The sequence below is a fragment of the Tiliqua scincoides genome, chromosome 1, assembly GCF_035046505.1.
Source record: "Tiliqua scincoides isolate rTilSci1 chromosome 1, rTilSci1.hap2, whole genome shotgun sequence".
NCBI classification, from domain to species: domain Eukaryota; kingdom Metazoa; phylum Chordata; class Lepidosauria; order Squamata; family Scincidae; genus Tiliqua; species Tiliqua scincoides.
Window position 1 is genome coordinate 60732465 of NC_089821.1, and position 26410 is coordinate 60758874.

At 45.1% G+C, this 26410-nt stretch overlaps 1 pseudogene; it reads right to left on the reverse strand.

Annotated features, from left to right (window-relative positions):
- Positions 1-12279: 12279 nt before the first annotated feature.
- On the reverse strand, positions 12280-12399 carry LOC136637645 (5S ribosomal RNA; annotated as a pseudogene).
- Positions 12400-26410: the final 14011 nt, after the last annotated feature.

Consider the following 26410-nt stretch of genomic DNA (forward strand, 5'->3'; position numbering starts at 1 on the left):
GGTTTGGGCACCCCTGGTCTAGAATGCAGTCAACGCCCATTGCAGGGTTTCCCTCTGGTTCCATGTTGTGGTTGTCAGTGGCAGTGGCATCACTAACGGGGTGCGGGCATCACCAGGTCACGTGCACTGGGGGGAGATGGCACAAAAATTTTTAATATCTCTATCATATCAAAAATTATAGCCAAAAAACCAGTGGGGCAGGGGTAATGATGCATCACAATGCCCACCACCTGGGGCACTGCCCAGCCCACTGCATGGTAGGAAGTGTATCATGGGGGGTGATGCACTGGCCTCCTGCACCAGGTGAGGCAAACCCTGATGACACCACTGCTCAGCGGTACCCAGACTGCAGAGAGTCGGGCCATGGACCTGTCATGACAATGACTAGAGCTTGCACAGAAACCCCCCAGGAGTTTTTCTGTCTCTCTCTTTCTCAGCAGATATCCTTGAGGGGCCTGGAAAGTGAAAAGAGGGAAGGAGGTCCCAGTGGAGGCCCCTCCTGCTGCTTTGCGGAAACTTTGGAGCAGGGGATCTTCTCTGAAGGGGAGCCCAAGCAGTCGTGCAGGTTAATCTGGAAACAGGCAGCTCTTCAGGTCCTCTGGACACATCCCTCCAGGCTTCCTTGGGTTGCCATGAAAGGGAATGCTGCTGCTGCTCCTTCCCCTCCTCCTTTCCTGAAGGCATCTTCTGAGATTGCAAACTCACGGGCAGGGGTTGCACTCTGTAGCATTTCAATCACGGGGCAGCCCCTAGCCTTTGAGGGACTTGATCGTGAAGAATGGTCAGCACTCATCTGGTGAATAACATTGCCCTGGTAACTGGACTGGGAGAGCTGTTTCAAAGCGGTGTCTCTCTTATTTTCAGTTGGGGGGCAGCAGTGCACACTGATGCCTGTGCTAGATGGTTTTGATGCCTGTCCTGAGACCCCCCACCCACTCCCATAGATGCCACTGCCCCTGGGTACCGAGGCTGGGTGGGCAATTCAAGGAGCATGGCACTCAGTCAGTGCCTGACCTGGTTGGCCCCTGCTGTCACCCCACCTACCCCATTCACCCCAGCAAAGCCCCTTTTCCAGTGACTCTTGCTGCCGGTGCTTCCCTTGTGTCTATTTTCAGATGGGCAGGAGCCCTTTAGGACCAGGGAACCCTCTTTCTTTTTGCTGTGTCAAACTCTGTGAACTTTTTATAGTTTGAAAAGAGGTACGTAAATATTCTGATTAATAAACAGAAAACAAGAATTCTGATGATAAATGCAAATAAAGAGGACTTTTCCTTGACAGGTTATAGAAGATGCCCCAGCCTCCTTGCTGAGCACTGCAGGGCTGGAGGACAGACTGATTCACCAGCTGCTGACAGATCACTCAAAAGAAAAGCCCCAGACTCTGTGCCCATCACCTTGCTTGGAGGCCTGTAAATAGCAACCCTAGAGAGAGTGGAAGGCAGGGGAAGACAAGGCTAGTGTCCAGGGAGAGGCACTCAACAGTTTTCTCTCCTGCTGCTGTCCCAAATCTGCTGTTTGCCTTGGAAGAAAATCTGCCATTGGCTTTGTAAGGTATGATTTATGATTTTCAAAAGCAGAACGTTACAAGGCCAGACAATGCATCAGGATCAGATTTAGGATGGCCCAGGGCCAAATTAACACCTACAAGACAGTAAGAAAACAAGAAAGAATGACTGTAGCAAAAGGAGCAGCAGAGAAAGCCCTCTTTGGCCCAAATCCTAACCCACTTTCCAGCACTGGCGTAGCGGTGCCAATGGGATGCATGCTGCATCCTGCAGTTGGGCGGCACTCACGGAGGCCTCCTCAAAGTAAGGGAATATTTGTTCCCTTACCTTGGAGCTGCATTGCCCTTATGTTGGTGTTGGAAAGTGGGTTAGGATTGTGCCCTTTATTGCCTAGGCTTCGCGATAGAAGTAGAAATCCAGAAAGGAAGGACATCAGCTCAAGAAATGAACCAGGTCTCTCTTGTACCAGATTCTCTCCAGCAGGGGAAATGCCCCATTTTGGTACTGCAATATGAGGTCGACGGAGCAAGTCCTGTTCACCCAAAATTCATGCGGTATGTAGACCATAAATAGAGGACATATCATATAGTAAGCTAATAAGGACAGATTAACCATGTATTAGAGGAAGTTTCAGTTTACGGTTATAGTCACGACATAGAGGCAAATACAGACTCCTGATACATGATTGCATGCATTCAGGAGATAATGGTGATCACACGTTCAGAGTTTTCAGATATGATATGCAAGTCCATTTCAGGGAGTGGGATAATGGTGGATTTACAATCCATTAGTAACTAAGTCCAATCCTTGTGAGCAGGGTGTGCCCAGTTTTGTTTCGCATGTGTATCATTGCAGAAGCTTCTGTGGGCTACAGTTCATGCTGCCAGGAGTAAGTGGAAGATGACCTAGAGCAGGATTCCCTGCATGTCAGCTGTGGGGGGGGGGGGTCACATCACTCAGTTTTGCTCTTATGGTGGAATAAAATATATGATAGAAAATAATATATATAAATTTTATACATAACACTAAGGACTTTCACAAGAGAAAAATATTTGCAATCTACTTGCAGCTACAGGGCTGCTTGTTCTTTCTTTCTCTCAGCAGGAGCGACCCAGACTAGCAGGCTCTGCATTCATCAGGAGGAAAAAGGTGCCTGATGGTGGATTTGAAAGGGTGGGGAAGGAGTGAAATTGTAATGCCACTGGGTCTTGCCGGCAGGGCAAAATGTGCTGGTGGGCTGGGTATGGCCTGTGGACTGTAGTTAGGGGGGTTGTAATCCACTTTGTTTCCATTAACAGCTGCTGTTTTTCACTCCCTGCTTGGATAGCTAGTCTTTCCCTCCTGTTCAGTGGAGCAGTGAAAACTTTAGAAATGCACGAACCCAGCATGTCGGCCTCCAGAGCTGCACATCCCAGAGCCATGCCATTCTGGTCAGAGTCTTAAGTTTCACCAGAATTTGAAAATTCAAGATTTTGGATCTAGACTTAACAAGCTGATCATATTTCTGGTTTGGTGCATGACTTTGCATCCCCCAGAGTTACAAATGTTAACATACAGATTTCAAGAACAGCAAGAACAAAAGAGAGCAGACTATTTGGAATTCATGACCAGTGGAATATAGTATTATAATGATAAATTTTGAAGCCCAAGAGCTCTTGATGACACCCTCCATAGCCATGCCCCACTAAGAGTGTAAGACAAAAAGTCAAACTTTAAATTTCTTCCTTGGGGAATGTTCTTCTCCTGACACTTTTTCCTCTTTTGAAGATTATTATACTTCTATCTAAAGATTCAGCTGTTTCCACCCTAAACTCTTTAAATGAACGTCAATATTTAACAATGTTGGGGACTTTGTTCTTAGCATAGCGTATAACGGCTGATGCAGTCTGATCCATTTGAAAACACGTGTGTGTGAACCAAGAGAGAAGGGAAGTGTGGCAACCACATGGAGCCCATATCCCATGGGATATTGCATGCCTCTCATGAAACATTAACCACAACACCCTTTTCGACTTGTGTGGGATTGGACAGAGAAAAGGTCTCTTCTGATGTTTATCACAGAAGCGGAGCGAAGCCCTGTGGGGGTTTCTGGAGAGTGTCAGGCTGCTGCCAGCAGCTGTAGAATCTCCTACTGGGGTAAGTGGAATGAACCTCATAGACCTTTAAAAAACAAACAAACAAAAAAACCACTATCATGGAAGAGAACATCTTTCACTGGCAGAAGAATATACTCAGTGAGTGAGCCAATATCTGTGTTCTACCTTTTAATGCTGATGAAAGCAGAATGTCTCTAGCTGAATGTAAATGTACAATTAAAAAAAAAAAAGACAAATGTAAAAAAAAGAATTCAAGTTATTTTCAAGAAAAGTAATCCTGCTCCCTCTCTATCTTATGTAGCTTCTCCTTGTCTTATGTATCTGGGCACACACTAATTGTCTGAACGCAGAATCCTACAGTAGTACATGACTGTGGAAATGAGTGCAAGGAACATGACTCTATGAAATGTCAGGTACTTGGCATTTTCACATCCAGATCCTTGTCCATCCTGTCACCTATGCACGTATGCTATACAGGTATGCCACCAAAAAGAAGGCATTCACATGGGAATGCATTATAATAGCCCATGCCTATGTGTGCCTTAGCCTTGCATAAAAGGTTCTTTTGACTTAGTTCCAGCAAAAATGGGGGGAATCACTTGAATAGGTATACACAGAATTGTGATCTGTTCAGATGCAGATAGACTTGCTGCAATGCAGGGAATCCCAGACAAGACAGAGATGTGAGGAAGGGTGTGAAGAGGAAGATAAGCAAAGTCTGTGTGGATGAGACCAAGGCTGGGGTTCTTAGTGGTACACTCAGTCATAGCTGCTGTGCTCCAAGTAGGAGCAGTTTCCAGAAAGATAGGTGTGAAGGTCTGTTGCAGCAAAATCAGCAAGGTGTCTTAAAGACTATCCCATTCATTTCAGCATAAGCTTTTGTGGGTTGCAGGGTGCTTCAGCAGATGCACAAAGTCTAATCCTCTCTAGGTGGGCACACACACTGTGCTTGATGCTTGATGTACATAGAGAGTATAGAGTTCAGAGAAAAATGAGAAAAAGAGTGTAACAATTGGGGTCACAGGGCTATGAGGTGGAATAATAGTCAGTGACTACTATTATGTAAAGTACAGTGATGATTCACAGCAACCAGGTTAGCAGACAGTCTCCCTGCTGGAGCAGGAAAAGCAAGGCAGACTACCATTTGGTTTGCTGCATGATGTTCTCACATCTCTTACTCCATTGGCTGAGAATGCAACAAGGTTCTGACATTTCTACAGCAGGGGTGCCTAACTCTGCTCTGTTCCCCCCCCCCATCCATTCCTGCTGCTTGGATACAGGGGCTGGCCCTAGGATAAATAGGGCCCCAGGCAAGGGATGCTTTTGGTGCCCCCACCCAGTTGTGTAGGTTTGGCACCCATCCCCCAAAAACTGGATATGTATATTACTGAGCTGATCGTATCTAACACTGATGGAACACTCTCCATATGTGGGTCCTAAGGCAATTCTGCACCCCACCCCCACTCTGCCTAACAGTGTAACAGGACGTTTAACAGTCATACATTTCCAGCAATGTCTGTGAAAAAAAGACCAGAACAAATAGCCTGTCCTGTGCTGTTTTCTTCAGTACTCTCTTTTTTCCAATTCTGGACTCCCAATGGAGCCTTCCTGGCTGTAGCTTCTTCTTCCCTCTCTCCAAGATTTTTTCTCCATCTCCTCCTTAACCTGGTTCCACCCTTCCCAGTAGACTTGCCAACCTCCAGGAATCGGTGTTACTCTCAGGAGATGACTGAAAGCAATCCTGGAGACTAAAACGACCTCCAGGAATGTCCAACATTACAACCAGTTGAGGAAAAAAAGAAAAACGTTCCAGGAATAGCTTCGGTCAGAATGAGCAGTCCCACAGAAAAAGCAGGCCCAAGCTAAGGAAGAAGGGCCTGTTGAGAGAGGTAGGGTAGTTCAGTACAGCAGAAAACCAGTCAATCAAGCACATAAGAAAAGCCCTGCTAGATCAGGCCAAAGGCCCATCTAGTCCAGCTTCCTGTATCTCACAGTGGCCCACCAGATGCTTCAGAGACCACACAAGACAACAAGAGACCTGCATCCTCTTGCCACTCCCTTGCATCTGGTATTCTGAGGTAGCTTGTTTCTAACACCAGGAGTTTGCCCATACGCATCATGGATTATAACCTGTGATGGACTTTTCTTCCAGAAATCTGTCCAATTCCCTTTTGAAAGCATCCAGGCCAGACACCATAACCACATCTGTGGCAAGGAGTTCCCCTGCACCAGCCTATTGTCATTGTGAAAGTGCCATGAAGCACTTTTGCACTGACATAAGGGAAGACATTTTGCACCAACATAAGATGATGCAGGCCCCAGGCAGGGTGAGTTTGCACCAGATGAGCTCAACTAGTGCAGGGGACTGGGGGAGGGGGTATGCAGAAGAGGCTGGAGGGAGGTGTTTTGGGGTGGGGGGAGGTTGGTCAGCAGGCGTTCCCGGGGATGGACAGGTGGAAAGCAGGAGGTGGGGTCAGGATCTGGAACTTACCCCAGATCCTAGCCCCTTTCCCCAATTCAGGGGAATGGCCCCTATTCAGGTGGCACAGATCTGAGTATCCCCATTGGGCCTTCCCCAGGGTAAGGGGAAAAGTTTCCTCTTGCCTCGGGCTGAGCCTCAGACAGCCCCAAACTTGTGCTGGATACAACACAGGCCCACTGACTAGCCTGTTCTAGCGCAATATAGGATTGGGTTGCCCCTGTCAGAAAATGGGAAAATGTCCCTCCTCAGGTGCTTTTTTCCCAGAGTAAGAGTGGGCAAACTTTCAGCTTTAGGAATCTGTGAGATGACAAGCTGCACCTGCTGAAATTCCCTCTTCTATGCAATTGTTAAAGGTCCAGGATCCTTAAAGTTGAAAGTTTGCCCACCCCTCTTCTAGACTGAAGAGCCCCAAATGCTGTAGTCTTTCTTCATAAGGGATGTGCCCATGCTTGAAGATCTCTCAGCCTGCACCCATGTCTGCCCAGCCCACAGGTGTACACATTTTATCCCTGTTGCGAATATGCAATGTTGGGCAGAAATGGCTTAAGATAAGGTTGTGTTAAGTTTTTTTTTTCCTTCATAGCTTGGCTGACATGGTTGTGAAAATGCCTTCTAAAAAGTTGTCTGGGGCTCACAACAGAAAAGGTAAAGCAGAGCAACAGGCCCAACAGCAGAAAGATGCAGGTCATCTGCAGAAGTTCCTTTGGCCTGCTAAAGCAGTGGGCTCTTCATGCTGTGATAATGAGAATGTGCTAGTGCTCAGTGATCCAGTTTCTATGAATCTGGAAGGTGGCAAGAACTCATTCTGATCAGAGATCTTCTAGTGGGACAGTAAAGGGGGAGAACCCATACATTTTACATTTATCAATAGTACTGCTGATCCTGTTTCCAGTGGGCCAAGTGCAATCATGGATATGGCATTTTTCCTTAAAAAAAACCCACAAATGTCATTTCTCAAAAGGTTTTCTTGAAAGTGTTTTGTATAATGGTAAGAAACTGAAAAGACACTGGTTTGTCTATTCTAAAAATACAAATTTGGTTTATTGCTTCTGCTGAAAACATTTCCAGGCGGTGCCATTGCCTGTTCGCTTGGGAGTAATAGAACCAGTGAAATAGTGATGAATGTCCTGTTTTTCCCCCCTTATTTTTTGCCTGTTTTCCTGTATTTTAGATGCTTGAGCTCCTGTGAATGTTCAGCTTAGAGTTGCTGGAAATCCCCACAACATTCTTGTTTTTTTGTTTAGAAATACTATGATAGGCAGGAGCTCATATCCGCAAGAGATGGGTTCCAGGGGGCCCCTGTGGATATGGAAAACCCAAATATGGGGGAAACTTGTCTCTGTGGCCCATGTGCACCCATTAACATTGTTTACATCCTTGCAGAAGCAAAAATGTTCTTCCTTATACAGGTTGCTATAATCATTTAAGCTTATAGTGACACTGGATGCTGGAATCCCTAGCATGTATGCACCGCTGAAACAGAGACGCCTGCGTTGGCTCGGTCATGTTGTGAGAATGGATGATGGCCGGATCCCAAAGGATCTCCTCTATGGAGAACTCGTGCAAGGAACGCCCTACAGGTAGACCACAGCTGCGATACAAGGACATCTGCAAGAGGGATCTGAAGGCCTTAGGGGTGGACCTCAACAGGTGGGAAACCCTGGCCTCTGAGCGGCCCGCTTGGAGGCAGGCTGTGCAGCATGGCCTTTCCCAGTTTGAAGAAACATTTGGCCAACAGACCGAGGCAAAGAGGCAAAGAAGGAAGGCCCACAGCCAGGGAGACAGACCAGGGACACACTACACTTGCTCCCAGTGTGGAAGGGATTGTCACTCCCGAATCGGCCTTTTCAGCCACACTAGACACTGTTCCAGAACCACCATCCAGAGCACGATACCATAGTCTTTCGAGACTGAAGGTTGCCAACTATCATAGTGACACTCAGGTTGGCAGCCTGAATGCCTGAAAAGACTCGATCAACATAGGCTGTGTTCTTTTTTTTACCTAGAAAAAATCAGGAAGTGATGTTCCTAGCATGCTGCTAGCATGCTTCTAGGGTGGTTAGTTTAAAAACAGAAAAATGGCATTCCTTCATTGAAATCTTTTGCATGGAGGTCACCATGTTATCACCATACCCTGCATACAATATGGAGGCCACCATGTTCCTGACAGGTTCCTTCATTCATTTGTATTAAAAATAGGTGGAAGTGAGGTAAGAATTGTAAGCTCCAAGCTTGTTCAGAGAAATTCTAGCATGCCTAGTACACTAGAACCTAAAAACCCAAGCATGCTGGAAGCTTAAAAAAAATCTCTAGCACTTCTAGCGCTAGAAGGCAAAGAAAGAATGCAGCCATTAACAGGAAGCAACTTCCTGCTTCCTGTTAACATCAATTGAGTCTTTTCATGCATTAAGCCATCTATCCATGTAAGTATGTATAGGGGCTGAGAGCTATTTGGATATTTTTTGAGGAACTTTTATTTGGGTCAGTATGTCCACATTTCTTCTGACTAAGAAGCTGTGAATGATAACGGTTTCTGATTATTTTCCTGATGTCTGCTCTAGTTCTTGGTAGACTGTCCCTGGATTATGTTACTAACTTGAGAGGGGATGAGTGACATCTGTTATTCACACCCCCAACTCCAGCCACAGCTGTTGCCCTTTATTAACTTCACTAATGGATTCTTTTATCTCTGTCTGTTCCTAGTGATGATGCTGTCACCCATCCTACTTGCTCCCACAACTTGTCTTAGGTCGAGTGAGTATGCATGGATTTGGGAATAGTGGTATGAGCAGTGAGTGTGTCACCCCAATCACGCCTACTTTGCCTGAAGAGGCTATAACCAGAGCACAGAGAAAGGAAGCTGTTCTCATCTGTAAGCCAGAGAGCCCAATGGCAGGAAACCAGGTGGAGGAAGTCACACTACCCTTCAGCAGAAATCACAGCTATATCTGTGGCTGAATCATGCATGCTGGTGTTAAAGGGGCCACGGAACACCTAATAGCCTATGCAGAAGGAGGAGAAGGAAAAGAAGGAAATTCTGCCTTGCTTTTCATGTCTACTTTGGGCATTTACAGTGAACGGCTCAGAAAGTTTGATGTATTAACCAAGGATCTTCTTTATTCTTTTACTGAGACACCACACACTGAGGAATGCATTTTTTAATTTATTGCAATAAAGCATTCAAAGTGGTATACAAATAAAAATGATAAAAAGAGCAAGAGATGTAGACACCTTGTGAATTTCAAAGTGGAGGTGGGAGAGAGTGGCCTGTCTACTCCCCTCAGTGTGAACAGTTGCTATTGCAGTCTCCCAAACAAAAATATTCTTCCTCATTTCATCCTAGGGCCACTTTGCACATAAGAACAGCCCCACTGGATCAGGCCATAGGCCCATCTAGTCCAGCTTCCTGTATCTCACAGTGGCCCACCAAATGCCCCAGGGAGCACATCGTGTTTTTAGAGGGTGTACACCCAAGATATTTAAAGTATTTACCTTAAAATAGTGTGACTATGCCAACACTTGTGAATGCATGGATTGGAGAGACACACATTTATCAGGGAGCTCCCACTGAGTGTACATGTAATGGAAAAGATGGACAGCATGTTTTGCATTTCTGTTCTGATGCAAAAAATATATGAGCAGGAAGCAAAGGAAAGAAGGGAATGCTGCCTCCTGGTTTTGCTTGGGAGGGATGCTTTCTAAAACTGGCAGTTCTAAACAGAGCTGTGAACATGTCCCCATCATAGGACCCATACACTGATTCCCTGTTCCACCAATTTCAAGCTTTTCACTTACTCCATTACACACATATTTGTATATTTTCAGGCCTCATTTCCTCCTTCCAACTCCATGCATTCTGACAGTACTGCTTACTTACTTACTTACAGTAAGTACTTACTTACTTACTCTGGGAGCCTTGTCTGCTGAAAAGTGGGTACAAATGCTTTAAAAAATATTAAATGTGTTCCATTTGGTTTCAGTGGGAATAAGATCTTCAAGCTAGAATAGCAAAACTTGAATGCTACTCAATATGAGGTTACTGTTAATACACACGCACCCTACCACCACCCTACCACCAAGCATTTTATGGAAACCAAATGATTTGTGTAAGTCCACTTTTTTCTTGTGCTTTTCTTGGACTGGCACTGGTGTTGGGCAACACAATTAACTAAAAACAAACTGATGTCACTAACAGCAGGATGAAATTCAACAAAGCCTCTCCTTGTTTGCAAGCCATTTTCATTCTCAAAGGCTGAAGAGAGTCTACAGGTTTTTTCAGGGGTTGAGAGCCAGAAGGTGAAAGGTGATGTGACTCAGCCATAGTTACCAGTACTTTTGACCCATTCTAATTTTTAATTGAACAGTTTGCAGGTGTCTGAAGCACTTGACCAGAGATAATAGCTGGGCATGCATGGAAAAGTTTGTCTACTAGTGCTGTGCCAAATGTTCATGATATCTTCTGCTAAAAAGCATGCTTTTGGGAAGGTGTAAAAACGTCTTTTAAAAAAAAACACCTTGCTACTTTTGTGGTCTTACATTTTTTTCCCAACCTGTTTAAATTCCCAAGAGGCTACTCTTTGATGCCACATTTAGGGCTTCTTCTTCCTCGCCTCATTATCACAGTCACTGAAGGATCACATATTGATCACTATGGACTCCTACATTATGTAGCTAATCAGATGTGGCTGCGCAAGTACATCACTGGAGGCAAAGTTCTCTTTGCTCTCACTCTGAATGAAGGGGAGGAGGGAACGTGTTCCTATAACTTACTAGGCAACTGAGCAGTGGCCCCTATTTTACTGCACTGTCTTGACTATCTTCTCTTAGGGTGTGCAGAAAATGAGTTAACCATTTAGGATTTCAGTCTTATCTCAGTTGGATTATAATGTGAATGTAAAATCTATACAAGCCAAAATGCTCATTTGCTTTACAAATGCCTCTCTTTTGCTTTCTGTTTTGCACTAACAATCAGCTGTTCAAATAAATAGCAAGCAGCTCAAAGGCAATTGAAAGTCTTTTCCCTTAAAAAAAAAAAAGTAGGAAGCTTTAAAGCAATTTAAGGCTCTCGAAGTTCTCCACAAGGTGTCAGTTTCTCTTCAAAACTGACAGCTCAAAATAAAACTGCTCAAGGGCATTTCCTTAGCGTGCTGCAGTTAGGGTTGACTAGACCACTGAACAGATCTGTTGGAGTGGCTTGGAAAAACAACAAACGGCCTGTCTGTAAACATGTCTTTGTTTTGTGGCTGGCAGGGCAACTTTATGCAAGGATGCAGCAGTCTGACTTGTATGATGTGCTGGGCGTTCTGGTCAGCAGCCACATGGTTAATGATTGTCAACCCTCTGAATTCAGGCTGCTGCCAACAGCTGTTATTATTTTAACTGTGGTGCTAAATCACTAGAGTGATACTGTGCTAAGCCCCAGTGAAAGACTTTGGGACACATCCAGACTAACGCTTTTGGGAACACAAGTGCCTTCCGAGTGCTCTCACAAAGGGCCCACCTGCAGAGGGAGCTTGCATTCATGGAATTGTTACACTGGACGTGACTCATTGGGAAAGACTAAAACATATACTCTTTAATGAAAAAAACCAGATTGGACAAAAAACAACTATAGGATACAAGATGGTAGGAATTGCATATTAAGAAGATACAAGACTGAATAAATTGGGTAAAAGTCCTTACCACACGCAGGTCCCAAGAATAGTTCCCTAGTAGCTGCCTACCTAATCAGGGAGACACTGATTTTTACATTTGTCCATATGAAGGCTGGACAGGACCAGCCTAAGAACTCCTGGCCTCTGAGGCAATGTGACAAATGCTGCCCCCACCCTTACCTGGGACATGTCTACTCTTCTTACTTGCAGGATATGAAATGCAACAGAGGGAAGGAGTAGAAGAGGAAGTTTGGAGAAGAGGTGCTCCACTCCCACTCTCCTCTGCACCACACTTCCAGTAGTGGATAGAAATGGGCAGAAGAAGGCGGGCACACACACCCCACCAATCTGCTGCCTGAGACAACCATTTCAGTCAACCTCATGGATGGGCCAGCACTGAGGCTGGATGAGGAGGTAAAAGGTTGGCCTGTAAACATAGGCCTATGGCCAATAGATGAGTGGAGCAGAGGGAAGACTTGTTCTCTCTTGGAGTATATTGGCCCCATGGTTGGCAACCTTCAGTCTCGAAAGACTATGGTATAAGCCTACAGCACCCGGTATTCCCAGGCGGTCTCCCATCCAAGTACTAACCAGGCCTGACCCTGCTTAGCTTCCGAGATCAGACAAGATCTGGCATGTACAGGGTAACAGTTGCTGCTATTTGCCCCATGAAAGATGAGCAAAGCACCCCTAAATTCTAAGCAGTTCACCTCACCTGTTGAAAATGCCCACATTCTAGAGAGGCAGAATGTACGGGGTTCACAGCTGGAACTGTGCTCAAGAAACTATTCTTTCTTCCAAAACTCATTCCTGCTTGCCTGGGCTGATGTCCAAATCTTGGATGCATTCCCAGAGTACTGGCACTTCCTCTCCGGGGGTCTCTCACAGTAAAACTGCAGACAGCATTCTTAGTCTATGCTGCCAAACTGAAAGAGTTTAACAGTTCAATGAGGAAAAAGGAATGAGGGCAGTCAACATTTCTGTCTGTAAACGTCTAGTCAGGCTTTCTCACATGAGACACATTGGTGGCAGAGTCACAGGTAACAGCATTTTGATAGTCATAGAGAAAAGACCACAACAGCAAGACTTGGTGGCACCACTTTGGAATACGCTCACTACTGCACGTTTGTCACAAAGCTGAAGCAAGTACTGCTGAGTTTACTTAAGAAAGAATTCAAATAATAATCTAATTTTATGCAACTCCCAATCTACGTTGCAGTTCTGCTGTGATAGAGGTTGATAGAGATTGATAGAGGGTGTTGCTGTTAAGTCTCTATGTTGTCATATAGTTTGGTGCTACTTGGTTTAGCTGACATCACAGAGAATTGTATTTTGCTCAGAAAATAATAGAGAGTCCCCTGTAACTTGAGGGAGACATTGGCTCTAGTCTAGCCAAAATTGGTCACGTCTAGAGGTGTGATTCTTTTTTTTTTTGTAATTACAAAATAGAAACCCATAATACTGCTTTTTCCACTTCTCATTTTTGTAAAACAACAGCAACCAAAATCTGTGAAAAAATAAAGCACCTCTACATATTGGTCACTGTAGGCTGGTTGGCCAAGTTGGGAGCAGGGGAGTGCAAGGGTAATGACTGTGGCTGTATCTGCTGACACTATACCACCTATATCACCTACCTAGTACACTTTTAAAGCAATTGTAATTTATAAATATAACTTATAAAAATGTGCCCTTGGAATTAAAACACATAACACTGCTTTCTGCACTTTTCCTCCTTGGGAGAAAAACAAAACTTGCAAAGAAAATAAAAATATTTAAGAACTAGTAATGACTAAGAATGCCTGTGTGTCACAATTCCATTCTGTCTAATTGGGCTGACTCCCAAGTAAATGTTTACAGGAGTGGTTTTCAAACATTTTAGCACTGGGACTCACTTTTTAGAATGACAGTCTTTCTGAACCCACTGGAAGTGATGTCATTAACCTGGAATTGATGTCATGGCTGGAAGTGACATCTTCAAGTAGGAAAATTTTTAACACCCTATATGACAAAATCAAGTCTAAGCAAGTAAATTAAAAGTTCACAATAAGTAGACATTTAAAAGTGCATTTAAAATAAAGAAGAACCCACTTAACCCTCCCAAGCAGTTGCTGATCTGTTAAAAAAAATTCCCCAAACATCCCAAAGGCTGCAATCTATCCATTCATACCTGTGAGAAAGCCCGATTGACTATCATTGTTAAAGCATATGCATAGTAGCCTGTTAGAAGGATAGCTCTGTAACATTTCCCCAAATGCAGTCACATACCTGGGTAGCATCAAGCCTAACATATTAAAAATAAAATACACATTGAAATGAATGGGGACCCACCTGAAATTGGCTCCCGACCCAGCTAGTGGGTTCCAACCCACAGTCTGAGAAACACTAGTTTATAGGATTGCAGACTAGGTCCAATTGCAGGTAATGGGACTTAAGATGGTTCTGTGTAAGTCATAAACCTGCCCTGAGAGAGAGGAGAAAGGAAATGCCAACAAGGTGAAGAGCCGCCATCACAACCCACCTGCTAGTGCCTTTTTAGACTTGATCTGTGTGCCTCCACCAACTATCCTGTGAGGACATGGAGAAGAAGAAGCCAGTGAAGGTCTACTCCATGGCAATGATGGCAGTGAAAAAAGGTTACTTCTCTAACACTACTGGATTTCCAGTGAGCTGACCCATGGTGTTTTCAGATGGTTTAGAGTCTGTTACATCTTGGTTGCCTGCTGTGACTAGTTGGCAAAGCCCCTCATAGATAAAATGGTTTGATCTGCCTTGACCTGGGTCTAAATTAACAGCTCCAGATGAGGTGCATTTGGCATCTGTATGGATTCTTTTCAGCTTGTTCAGTCGGAGAACATGAACTGAATCCTTGGAAGCGGTTTCAGTGTGCTGTTGTCCATATGTGCTCTTAACCCTTTCCCAGTCTGGCTGATAAAAAACTGCCAAAAGTGGGCTAGCCCAGTGGACAGAAAGGGTAATCAATGCTTCATTGGCATATGGCAGAGTTCCATCATGCCTCCAAATGGCAGTTGGGCACTCCCTGTTAGAAGAAGCCCTCCCTTGGTGCCACCAAATTGGATAGTTACTCGCCAGTTCCAGGCTTCTGTTCTTGGGTAAGGTGCTCAAGTATGTAGTGGTGAAATGGATTGGAAGAAATTATCTTGATCCTTTTCAGTTTGATTCTGACCTGGGTGTGGGACTGAAGAAGCATTGCTCACCATATGGATGATTTATGCCAACTGGATGGGAGTGCATCCTTGTTCATTCTCCTGGACCTTTCAGTGACTTTTGATACCATTGAGCATGGTATCCTTCAGGACTTCCTGATCAGAATGGAGCTTGAGAAAGGCACTGTACTGCAGTCCTTCCCAGAGGTCTGTTTCCAGAATGTGGTGCTGGGAGACCCCTGTTTGATGTCTTGCAGCCTTGACCTGTGACTTACAGTGTCCTGCAGGGTTCTATTCTGTCCTCTGTGCTATTCAGCTTCTGCCCATCTTCAGCTGCTGACTCAGGCACAGGATGGTGTTTACTCTGTTAGAAGTTGAAGAGCTGGCTCTTTTTAAACATCATGTTGGCAACCTTCAGTCTCGAAAGACTATGGTATCGCTCTCTGAAAGGTGGTTCTGGAACAGCGTCTAGTGTGGCTGAAAAGGCCGATTCGGGAGTGACAGTCCCTTCCACACCGGGAGCAAGTGCAGTCTGTCCCTGGTCTGTCTCCCTGGCTATGGGCCTTCCTTCTTTGCCTCTCTCTTTGCCTCAGTCTGTTGGCCAAGTGTCTCTTCAAACTGGGAAAGGCCATGCTGCACAGCCTGCCTCCAAGCGGGCCGCTCAGAGGCCAGGGTTTCCCACCTGTTGAGGTCCACTCCTAAGGCCTTCAGATCCCTCTTGCAGATGTCCTTGTATCGCAGCTGTGGTCTACCTGTAGGGCGCTTTCCTTGCACGAGTTCACCATAGAGGAGATCCTTTGGGATCCGGCCATCATCCATTCTTACAACATGACCGAGCCAACGCAGGCGCCTCTGTTTCAGCAGTGCATACATGCTAGGGATTCCAGCTCGTTCCAGGACTGTGTTGTTAGGAACTTTGTCCTGCCAGTTGATGCTGAGGATGCATTGGAGGCAGCGCATGTGGAAAGTGTTCAGTTTCCTCTCCTGTTGTGAGCGAAGAGTCCATGACTCGCTGAATTGCCTGAACTCACGTGACTCTCCTCAAGAGTTTGTTTAGGTTGCTGGTATGTACTTTTATTGCACATTTGCATTTTTTAATTGGCTATTTTTTAAAAATTGATCTCCTATGCCATCTTGAGTCCTCAAAAGGAAAAAAGTTGGGGTAGAAATGTCTTTATTTATTTATTTATCAATATTATCATCAATGATAACAATACCACCATCACCCAATGCGTCTTTTTTGTTGTACAGTCATGATTTTCCCATTGATAGAGTTTCTATAAGTTGCTCTGGGAGCCTTGTCTGCTGAAAAGTGGGTACAAATGCTTTAAAAAATAATAAATGTGTTCCATTTGGTTTCAGTGGGAATAAGATCTTCAAGCTAGAATAGCAAAACTTGAATGCTACTCAATATGAGGTTACTGTTAATACACACGCACCCTACCACCACCCTACCACCAAGCATTTTATGGAAACCAAATGATTTGTGTAAGTCCACTTTTTTCTTGTGCTTTTCTTGGACTGGCACTGGTGTTGGGCAACACAATTAACTAAAAACAAACTGATGTCACTAACAGCAGGATGAAATTCAACAAATTCCTCTTTTGTGGGGAACAGCTCAAGGAAGGAGAAAATGATTTCAGACAGGTTGGAAATTAGCAGAGTTTAAAACAATGTAATTGATTGCTATGATGAGGAGCAATTATGTGTGCTATTTTACTAATGATACCTTATGCCATGTTTTTGGTCATAGCTTTAACAATACATTTGACTGTACCACTTAAAGCATCAGTGGTGCAAACTGCTCCATTCGAGTCTAAAACTTGCATAGGCTACATCCATTTTTGACAGCTATGGTTAGCCCAAAGGAGGCTTAACTAGTCTGTTTATCAGGTGTGTTTGTTGGGCTTTTGAGATTTTGCTGAAACCCAGTAAGCTCCAACAGAACAACGCTAACCTAAATCACGTCTGCTGTTGTTGGATTAATAATTGGGAATGAAGTACTGTATGTGCAATTTAGACTGCAATCCTATGCACACTTCCCTGGGAGAAAGCCCCATTGAGTACAATGGGGCTTACGTGTGAGTTGATATACATAAGATTGTGCTGTTAATAACCTCGTGATCTTTATTATTGCCTACAGCCTCTCTCAGGCTGCAATCTTGTCAGTTTTCAGAAGCAAAGCAAAGATGGTCTGAGTGACTACTTGAATCAAAGGCGCTGAAGGAAAGCCATAATGCTTCGAGAGGGGATTCAATAGGTGGCATGCTTCCCAGACAGGATTATTTATATAATGCTATGAAGTGGCCTTGCACCGTGTGAGGATCTGCTTGGCAGTAGCTGGAGCCAAGTTGGGGCGGATGAGATGGAAAGCTGAGCTCTCAGCCACTTGTGGCACTTCTCACAGGAGTGAGGGGGTTGAAGTCTGCAGCCTGGGCCAAATTCCACTGTAAGCAATTCCAGTTCTTTTTGCCTAGTTAAAATTCGATTCAAATTCCAGCTGGATTCTGTTAGTCTTCTTTTGCTTCCCAGCCCTATTGTGCAATGTAATGCCAAGGTCTGTTTGCACTGCTGAACTTGGCGTCCTCCATATTGGCTCAAGCACCTGGAATCAAGTAGAAAGTACTCTGTGTCAGCAGCATAATAAGGTGGTGCTAACCTTTCCCAGACTTTCCCTCTGCTGTTGTTATTAACATTATTATTGTTCTGTGTGGAATTGACTGGGCTCCATCTCACATCACTTTACCTCGTCTTAGATTCTGTGCAGAAAATGAACCTATAAAGATCGAAAGCTGCATTATCAGAACACTGGACTGTCTAGTCCAGGGGTATCAAACATAAGGCCTGGGGGTCAGATGCGGCCCGGAGAAGCTTTTTATCTGGCCCTTGAGCTCTCAGCTGCTGAGTAATGCTGAGGTCTCACTGCTGAAAGGTGGCCTGCATGATAATTGGCTCCCCCATGTCTTGAAACATGATCAAGACTTGTGCATCTTCTCTTCTGTCTGATGGGTTCTAATGGGCAGCTAATGGGTTCCAGCACAAGAACAGAGTGCTTATTTCTGCTTCTGACCTGTTTAATGACATCACTTCCTGTCAAATGACATAATCACTTCTAGCCCTCAGTAGGCATCATGAATGATATTTGGCCCGCTGTATGAAATGAGTTTGACACCCCTGATCTAGTCCAATACACCCAATTCTGACTAAAGACAGGGGCTTTTCTATTTATTAACAGTGCAGAAGATGTAGAAGGAAATTCCCTTTAGTTAAGTGTGGTTTGGGTGAAAAACAGGAGATAAATTGCCTTTTAGCACAATCCTACTGAGCCTTGTGCCAGTGGAACAAACACTCCTCTGGTGCAGACTGTTATAACTGTGCCATAAAGCATGCTAAGACATTGTGCCTACAGGAAGCACCGGCAGGAAGGCCTGTCCTGTCCTGTCAATGCTGGAGCAGGTAAGGGCTTCTCCAAACAGCACAGGGGCGAGTGAAAGGTGGGGAGGGGACAGAACAGGGTGGGAGAAGGGCGGGGAGGGAGCAGGGATGGCTGGATTGGGCCCAAGAAGGGGGTGGCATCGGCATCAGCGAAGCACGTCATATCCTATTTCCTTTCCAGGGCCTGATCTGCTGACATTGAGCTGACATTGATTGAGCTGGCACAGACCCAGATAGACCCATTGCACTGACTGGGGCTTTCCCCGGGGCAAGGGAACAAATGTCCCCTTACCTCAAAGAGACCTCCAGGCTACAAAATCCCCCCCCCCCCAGGACATGGTGTAGGCTGTGCAGGCCCTGCTGCAACTGTGCAGAGGAATTTAGGTAGGATTGGGCTGTTTGGCTTCACCTACAATCCTTTAGGATTGCTTGGAAAGGAGCTTGGATAGGAGTTTGCTTGGAAAGAAGTGTCACTGCAATCCACAAGACTTTTACGTATATAACTTAAATGTTTAAGAGAGCTCCTCAGCCAGGTGTGGTGGATGATTTTATTTCTTACATATGTGTCATAAGAATATAAGAATGGCCTTGCTGGATCAGGCCCAGGTCCAGCTTCCTGTATCCCACAGCAACCCACCAGATGCCTTGGGAGTACACACAAGACCACAAGATACTTGCATCTCACTGCCACCTCCCTGCATCAAGCATTCTATTTACATTCATGCCCCCCAGCAAAGACACCAGATTGCAATTGCATTTAACTTGTGCTACTTTATTAAATATAGTGACCAATTTTTAATGCACGAAACCTACTGAATATACCTTCCCTCCCTTGCCAGTCTGGGGTAGGTGAAAAATCTGCCATCCACAGCCAATTCAGATGACAGAAAAAATTCCTACCCAGCCCTCATAATGAGTGACCAGCCAATCTCAGACTACATACCCATCATGGCTTGTAAGCTGTGATGGAGTTTTCCTCCAGAAATGTACCCAATCTCCTTATAAAGGCATCTGGGCTGGATGCCAAATGTATCCAATCTCCTTTTAAGGGCATCTGGGCTGGATGCCATCTCCACATCCTGTGGCAAGGAGTTCCACAGACTAATTACACGACTTATCACATCTCAACTTCCACAGATCTTGGAGCTACATATGAGACGTTTCCAGGCAGTCTCACATCCATACTCTGCCTAGACCCAGACTTGTTTTGCTTCAGAGATGGAACTACCTTAGTTGCTTGCAGAGTATTGTCTGTGGCTGGCAAAATCTGTCTTGTTTTTGTAGTGCTAATACATAAATAGCTACTGGCAAAATGAGCCCATCTATTCAACAGATGGGAGAAACACACTCACCAGCACACCAGTGCCCATTTTGCCTCACTCCAACTTGGCATTGTGCAAAGCAAGACAGGAGGGAAAAGGACAAAGCAGCCTGGAGTTGTCTAAACATACGGAGGACTCACTTCCTCCAAACCTTTTCCTTCTAGTGCCACTGGAAAAGGTCATAGTGGTGGAGGCGATAGTGGAGGCAGTGGCATTCTGGGGGGGATGGTCAAAACAGTACGTTGCGCAGGTGCCTCAATGTGCCACGTAAAGGGTCCCTCCCCCTTGCCTTCTGGGCAGTGAGAGTAAATCGGAGGCACCTGCTTTGCTCTGGCCATCCGGAATAGTTCTGAAAGCGAGGGGGAGGGGCAGCTTACACAGTGCATTGAGGCACCCTACAAAACTTAGTGCTGTGCCCCCCTATAGCTACGCTACTGTATGCAGTAGAGGGTCTCAATGGTTTGACTTAGTAGAAAGCAAACTTCAAGCTTTATATGCTGCACACACATCACTTTAAATCCATTTTTAAAAAGAAATCACCTGCGATTCAACACTGCAGCATGAGGGGAAAAAACACACATGCTAAAAGGTAAGCAAAGTTAAACAATTCAGCTAATTTTGCTATCTATTTGGGCCCATAAAGGGTGTGTTTGGCGGCAGCAGTGCTCACCAAATCCTAGTCTTCCCAGGCCCAATCTGCCCTCATGGGTCAACGTGGACTTGCACCAGCTATAGAGCTGGCACAGGTTCAAACTGGCCCATGGCAGCTGCTGGGGCTTACCCCAGGGCAAGAGAACAAATGTTCTCATACCTTGAGGAAGCCTTGACCTGCTGAAACTCCCCTGAGGGATACAGCAGATGTAGTGTTGGTGCCTCTGCATTGCTGCATGGGAAGTTAGGTAGGATTGGGTTGTAAGATATTACAGGTAACCAGTACTTACTGCAATGCTCAGGGAAATTTCCCTGTGGATTCTTTAGCCAAGAATTTTATTTAGTGTCACTCTGTGATCTTTTATTTCAGGTTTTTTTCCCCCACTGTGCCCATTCCCTCCTATTGACCTCATATTTTTCTAACTCTAGAGCAATAAATTTTTCAAATCAATGTATGTTGAAAAAACTGTAATGACACGAGTACGGGGCATTCCTTTTTCTCTCCCCATAACTGTGATTACAATCCCCCCTCTCCCACAACAACAATTGTCAGGGAATAATTTTTTCTTTATTTCTTTACATTGATTTGAAGTTTGCTCTTCTTACTGTTTTTAGTACCCATAGTCTCTCTTTCCTCTTCTACTAGATTCTTTCTCTGCTACTTGGAGAACATTGCTGGATTTCCCTACCCCAAGAGGGAACAGGGTAATGAAGCAGAGACAGGATGATGCTTCACTAAAAATAGATACTGGGCAGAAGGTGGAAACTGGTTCCTCATGTTTAGGGGACATTAATTGAATGAACATTTGGGGGCAAATTCAGAATATGGCTTTTGGTGAACCACATCCTTCCCCAAGACACCACAAGCAGCCAGAGTGTGTGGGATATGGAGGATAGTCAGCATTACGAATGCAGAATGTTGAGCTGGTGGAAGGTGCTGGACTCACAGCTGGCATCTAGATGCCTTTTAGCTCCAGGGAAAATGGAAGATTCAGTGACATCCTTGATGCAAAAAGGAAAAATTCAGGCATTAGCCTTGTAATGCAATAAAAAATACTGGAGAAAACACAAGAACAATTCAGCATTGTAGTGATATAGGATTGAGATAGCTTCTGCATTTGGCTACTAGCTTGGAGAATGACCTCAGCTGTATCACTTCATTTGAATCACCCTTTCCATTTTTCAGTTTGGCTCTGGGCATCTCTTCCTAAGCTATGAGTGTGTGTTGCCTACTCCAGACAATGGTTGGCAACCTTCAGTCTCGAAAGACTATGGTATAAGCCTACAGCACCCACTATTCCCAGGCGGTCTCCCATCTAAGTACTAACCAGGCCTGACCCTGCTTAGCTTCCAAGATCAGACAAGATCAGGCATCTGCAGGCAGGCACAGTTCAAATCTCTACAAGAGCCATTCCCTTTTTCAGTTGGTGAATCAGGACTGCATTGCATCTGTTCAAAGGTTCATCAAAGAGCACCTTTGCTCTACAGGTGTGCAAAAAGCTTGCTTAGATGTGACATTTGAAGGCTTTGCGCTCATAACATTTTCACACAGGTGTATGCATGCACGGCAATAAGTACGCCCCCCCATCCCTTCAACTCCTCTGACAAGCCACCAGAGACCAGGAAGAGCAAGAAGCCAGGGAGAGAGTATCACGCAGTAGGCGAAGCCTTGCATGGCCCTTTCTCCCAAGTTACCTGGCAGAGGTGGCTCTTCCCACCATCCCTTTCAGCAGATGGGCAGTATTTGAAGTGGCTGACTGATACTGAGGAATTGACCGTGATGCTGCCTCATCCCATATTTCCTTTTCCATGGCAATGGTCTGTTGTTGCTTAGTAATGAAAAGTCACCCAGGTGAGGGGGGTCCTTTTATTCCCTACGAGGTTTGGGAAGAAGAACCAGTTTGCAATGGGACAACATGAGACATTGATATCATCATCTCTTTAACAAAGGGCTTCCCCCATTGCTCTTCAGGCAAGCGTCTCCATGACTCTCTGCCCCAGGCCAGTTCTCTTACTTGCAGGCTTGTTTCTTTTAACAGCACCCACCTTACCGGGTGCTGCTGTCACACTGTTCCTAAATCCTGAGACATGATAATCCCCATACGTTCAGTTTCAATGATTAATTTTATTAGTGTGTTCAAGAATAAAAGGGATGTCAACGGTAACGTGTCAAATATCCATTCATAAGTGTAATGGAGCAGAAAGGTTTTATTCCCCCTCTTCCTCCTTCTGGATATCTGACACCAGGGACGAGAAAAGAATTTACCAGAGAGGCATGAATGGGGTTTGAAGGGAGTGTGAGGCATTTGGAACTCGTCTAGCAGACCATATGCAGTCAGGATATAGGATATAGGTGGGGAGCATAGAAAAGGCCAGGAATTACCACTGGATTGTTTGTAAATTTGATGTGGATTTTCTCATAATTGCTGACTGGTGGTCAGATGCTTGATTCATACCTTCAGCAGGGCCACCCACCGAATGGCTGGAGGCAATGGCACTGTCGTGTTGCCATAGCAAACAGCGTAGCACCCAGCCCTCCAAGTGAGGAGAAGCTAAGTTGCTTGGTGGTTCTGTCTCAATATAGTTCCCAATATATGCCTTATATTGAATTAGGCCACTGATCCCTCTATTGGTATTTATAGGACATTTTCCTAAGTGCTTGAAACACTTCCCATGTAACCCATCATCTTGATAACCCATACAGCTTACAATGTAGATAGTCATAGATCAGCTCCCTTTTCCTGTGACGCTGAGAGATAGTGGTTTTTCTAAGGCCACCCAATGAGTTATGTCTGAACTGAGGTTTAAGCCAGGTGCTCGACAGTCCCATTTATTTTTCCACACCCAGCTAGGCTTCAGTCTAAAAATAACCCAATGTATTGAGCCTTTGGTGAGCTACCCTACATAGCTGGGGTCTGAATTTGGTTCAGATTTTTTTTTTTAAGAGCACAACCCTTCTGTTTTATATTAAGTTTATATGTTCAGAAACATTTTTGCTTTGTCCTAATGAGGCTTTGCTTGGGGTCCCCTTAGAGTGACAAAGGCAGGGTAGAAATACAGCAAATAAATAAATAATTCTGGGAGAGTCAAGGTGAGGCTAGTGATTAACCAAAGTCCTTTCCATTTTACCAAGTTTTCCCAACTGTCATTACTTTTGCAGGGAAAATATACTGCCTCCATGCTGTATATACTACTTAGAGTAGGGCATGTGCTGGAAGTTTGTCAGCCACACAGATCTGTGGGTCAGTGGAGAAGGAGAGAGTGCAGTTAAGAATAGCACTACATCCAATCTTAAATTTGACAGGCCTGTCTGGGAGGAAAATTACAGTGTTGAGGAAGGAAAGTGACTGTGATTTCAATGTTCTGCAGTAAATATAAGTCCAGGGGTTTTGGTGGTAAGGAGGCAGTCTCACCAGGAATGTGTAAGGCTTTGGAATGTGTATGGCTTGTCTGAGCCATGCCTCCCTCAGCTGCTTTCCATTATGACAGAGGGACATCAAAAAGACCTGGTGACAAAGGAACCTTGTGTCAATGTCCCAGAGGTCCAGAATCCAGAAGAAAGAAAGATAGAAAGGAAGACATGAACCGAAGGCTATTCAGTACTTTGTAATTTAAACCTCACCTGCACAAAATAAACTAATATCATTTCAGCAGTGTTATCCTTTCTCCTCTGACCTCTAGGGCAGTGTTTCTCAAACAGTAGGTCGGGACCCACTAGGTGGATTGTGAGCCAATTTCAGGTGGGTCCCCATTCATTTCAAGATTTTATTTCTAATATATTAGACTTGATGCTGCCATGGTTGTTGGCATCCTTCAGTCTCGGAAGACTATGGTATCGGGCTCTGAATGGTGGTTCTGGAACAGAGTGTCCTCTCCAGTGCGTGAAGCCTGGGTAAAGTAGGTATGGAGGATAGGCTGTTACCCATGCAGCAAATCCCCCCTCTCCACGTCACTGAAATGGTCCAATGGAAAGGCAGAGGCCAATACGGTTGGTTCCAGCGGTATCGCAGGAGTTGCCAGAACGTGACTGTGTTCAGCCATGAACTGCCTCAGGGACTCCGGCTCCTGATTTTGCCTCGAGGTTGACTCCTGAAGCCTTTTCCATAACTGGATGTAGCCACAAGGCAGTGGAGCTTTGGGGTCGGAGTTTTCCTTCTCTCAGATGAGCTGCCTTCGACCCGGTGGCTGTTTAGTTGCCTCTTACGACAAGTACAGCCAAACTGAGGGCCTATTCTTATCCCCAGCCCCCAGGGGTTGTGACCTGCCATGGTATGTGACTGCATTTGGGGAAATGTTACAGACCTGTACTTTTAACAAGCTACTATGTATATTCTTTTAACAATGATAGTCAGTGGGACTTACTCCTGGTTAAGTGTGGGTAGGGTAGCAGCCTAGGATTGCTAAAAATTTTCCTGCCTGATGATGTCACTTCCGGTCATGACATCACTTCCGGTGGGCCCTGACAGATTCTCATTCTAAAAAGTGGGTCCCGGTGCTAAATGAGTAAGAACCACTGCTCTAGGGAAACAACAAATTACTAATTTCATCCCATCAAGAAGTATTTGTAATGCAGTTCCCAGCTGTTCAAGCTAGATACTGTGACTGAGGGTTGGGCAGACCCCCTGATAGTCCAAGACCCATGGGGGAATGTTGCTTGTTGCACTTATTTTTATTTTTAACCCCCTGCTCACATACACACACCCTGCCACAACCCGATTCCAGATGCTGGCCACTATTCTCCTAACTATTTGACAAAGATCTATGTTCAAAGATAGTGTTGTTCAGTGATGAACAGTTGGGTACAGGTCAGGTTCAAGTTCTAAGCAGGTAAGCACAGGCTGGGAAATAGTTCAAACAGAAGTCACAGTCCTGCAGAGTTTTGCCAGCATTTCCCAGTCACAGCAAGAATCTTTCCCTGATTACAGCGTTAGCCAGCACAGATGAACGCTGTCGTCATAGGGTTTGCTATAGAGTTTCAGAACCTCATTGAGGCAGGACTGAGGCTGACCACCACCTTCTCAGGGCTTCTAATCATGTGATCAGCACTGTTTCCTGCAAGCTGTGCAGTTGTGCAGCTGCACATCTATAATGGAAGTCCCATGCAGCTGAAAAAAGTTGCTGCGCACCTATCACCCTTCATTCTCTTGCCTCCCTCCCTAGAACAATGCAATGCCATGGAGCCTTCTTAAGTAGGGAGGGAAGCCAGGCATGTGTGCAGCTCACTGATAGAAGTGTTATTTGGAAACCAGGCAGGCATGCAGACCACTGATGGAAGTGATGCTTCTATCAGCTTCTATATCCCTCCCTTCAGTGTCATATTGGCCACTGTAAGGAAGGAAACCAGGATTGCATGCTGTGCAGATCACTGACAGGAAGATACTACAAGGTGCAGTTTTTTGTGTGTCATCTCCAAGAGGATGAGTAGCAAGGCTTTAGTACTTGCCACAGTTCCCATCACAGGGTCCAATCCTATTCAACTTTCTAGCACTGGTGCAACCGCAATGCAGCCCCAGGGTAAGGAAACAAATGTTCCCATACCTTGAGGAGGCCTCTGTGACTGCACCCCCAACACAGGAGGCAGTGCATACCCCACTGGCACAGCAGCACCGGTACTGGAAAATTGGATAGGATTGGACCCTCAGTTGCAGTCCCTGCTGTGCAGGATTCTGGAAAAAAATTCAGTTGAAATCCAGTGGTTTCATTTGGCCCCAAAACAGCAGAGATAAGCTGCTGTCAAAATCAGTACGCAGCTCTATGATCATGGGCCCCAGAGAATATGATAATTTTAACGTGGTGCCTAAAGGATAGTGGTGTCAACATCAGGATAATGTATCTGGGGATGGAATTCTACAATGGAGGAGGTCTTGTCTCTATATCCACTCACATGACATCTGAGACAACTAGGGGAACTCAAAACTGGGACTTAGGATGATGATGATCTCAACTGATAGATTCATATGGTAGAAGGTGGTCGTTTAAACACCCAGCCATTTGGGGCTTTAAATGTTAAAGCCAACTATTTGAATGGTGCCTGGAAACAAAATGGGAACCAGTGAAAATTTTTTAAGTACTGGTGAAATGTATTCAGATCACTACAGTAG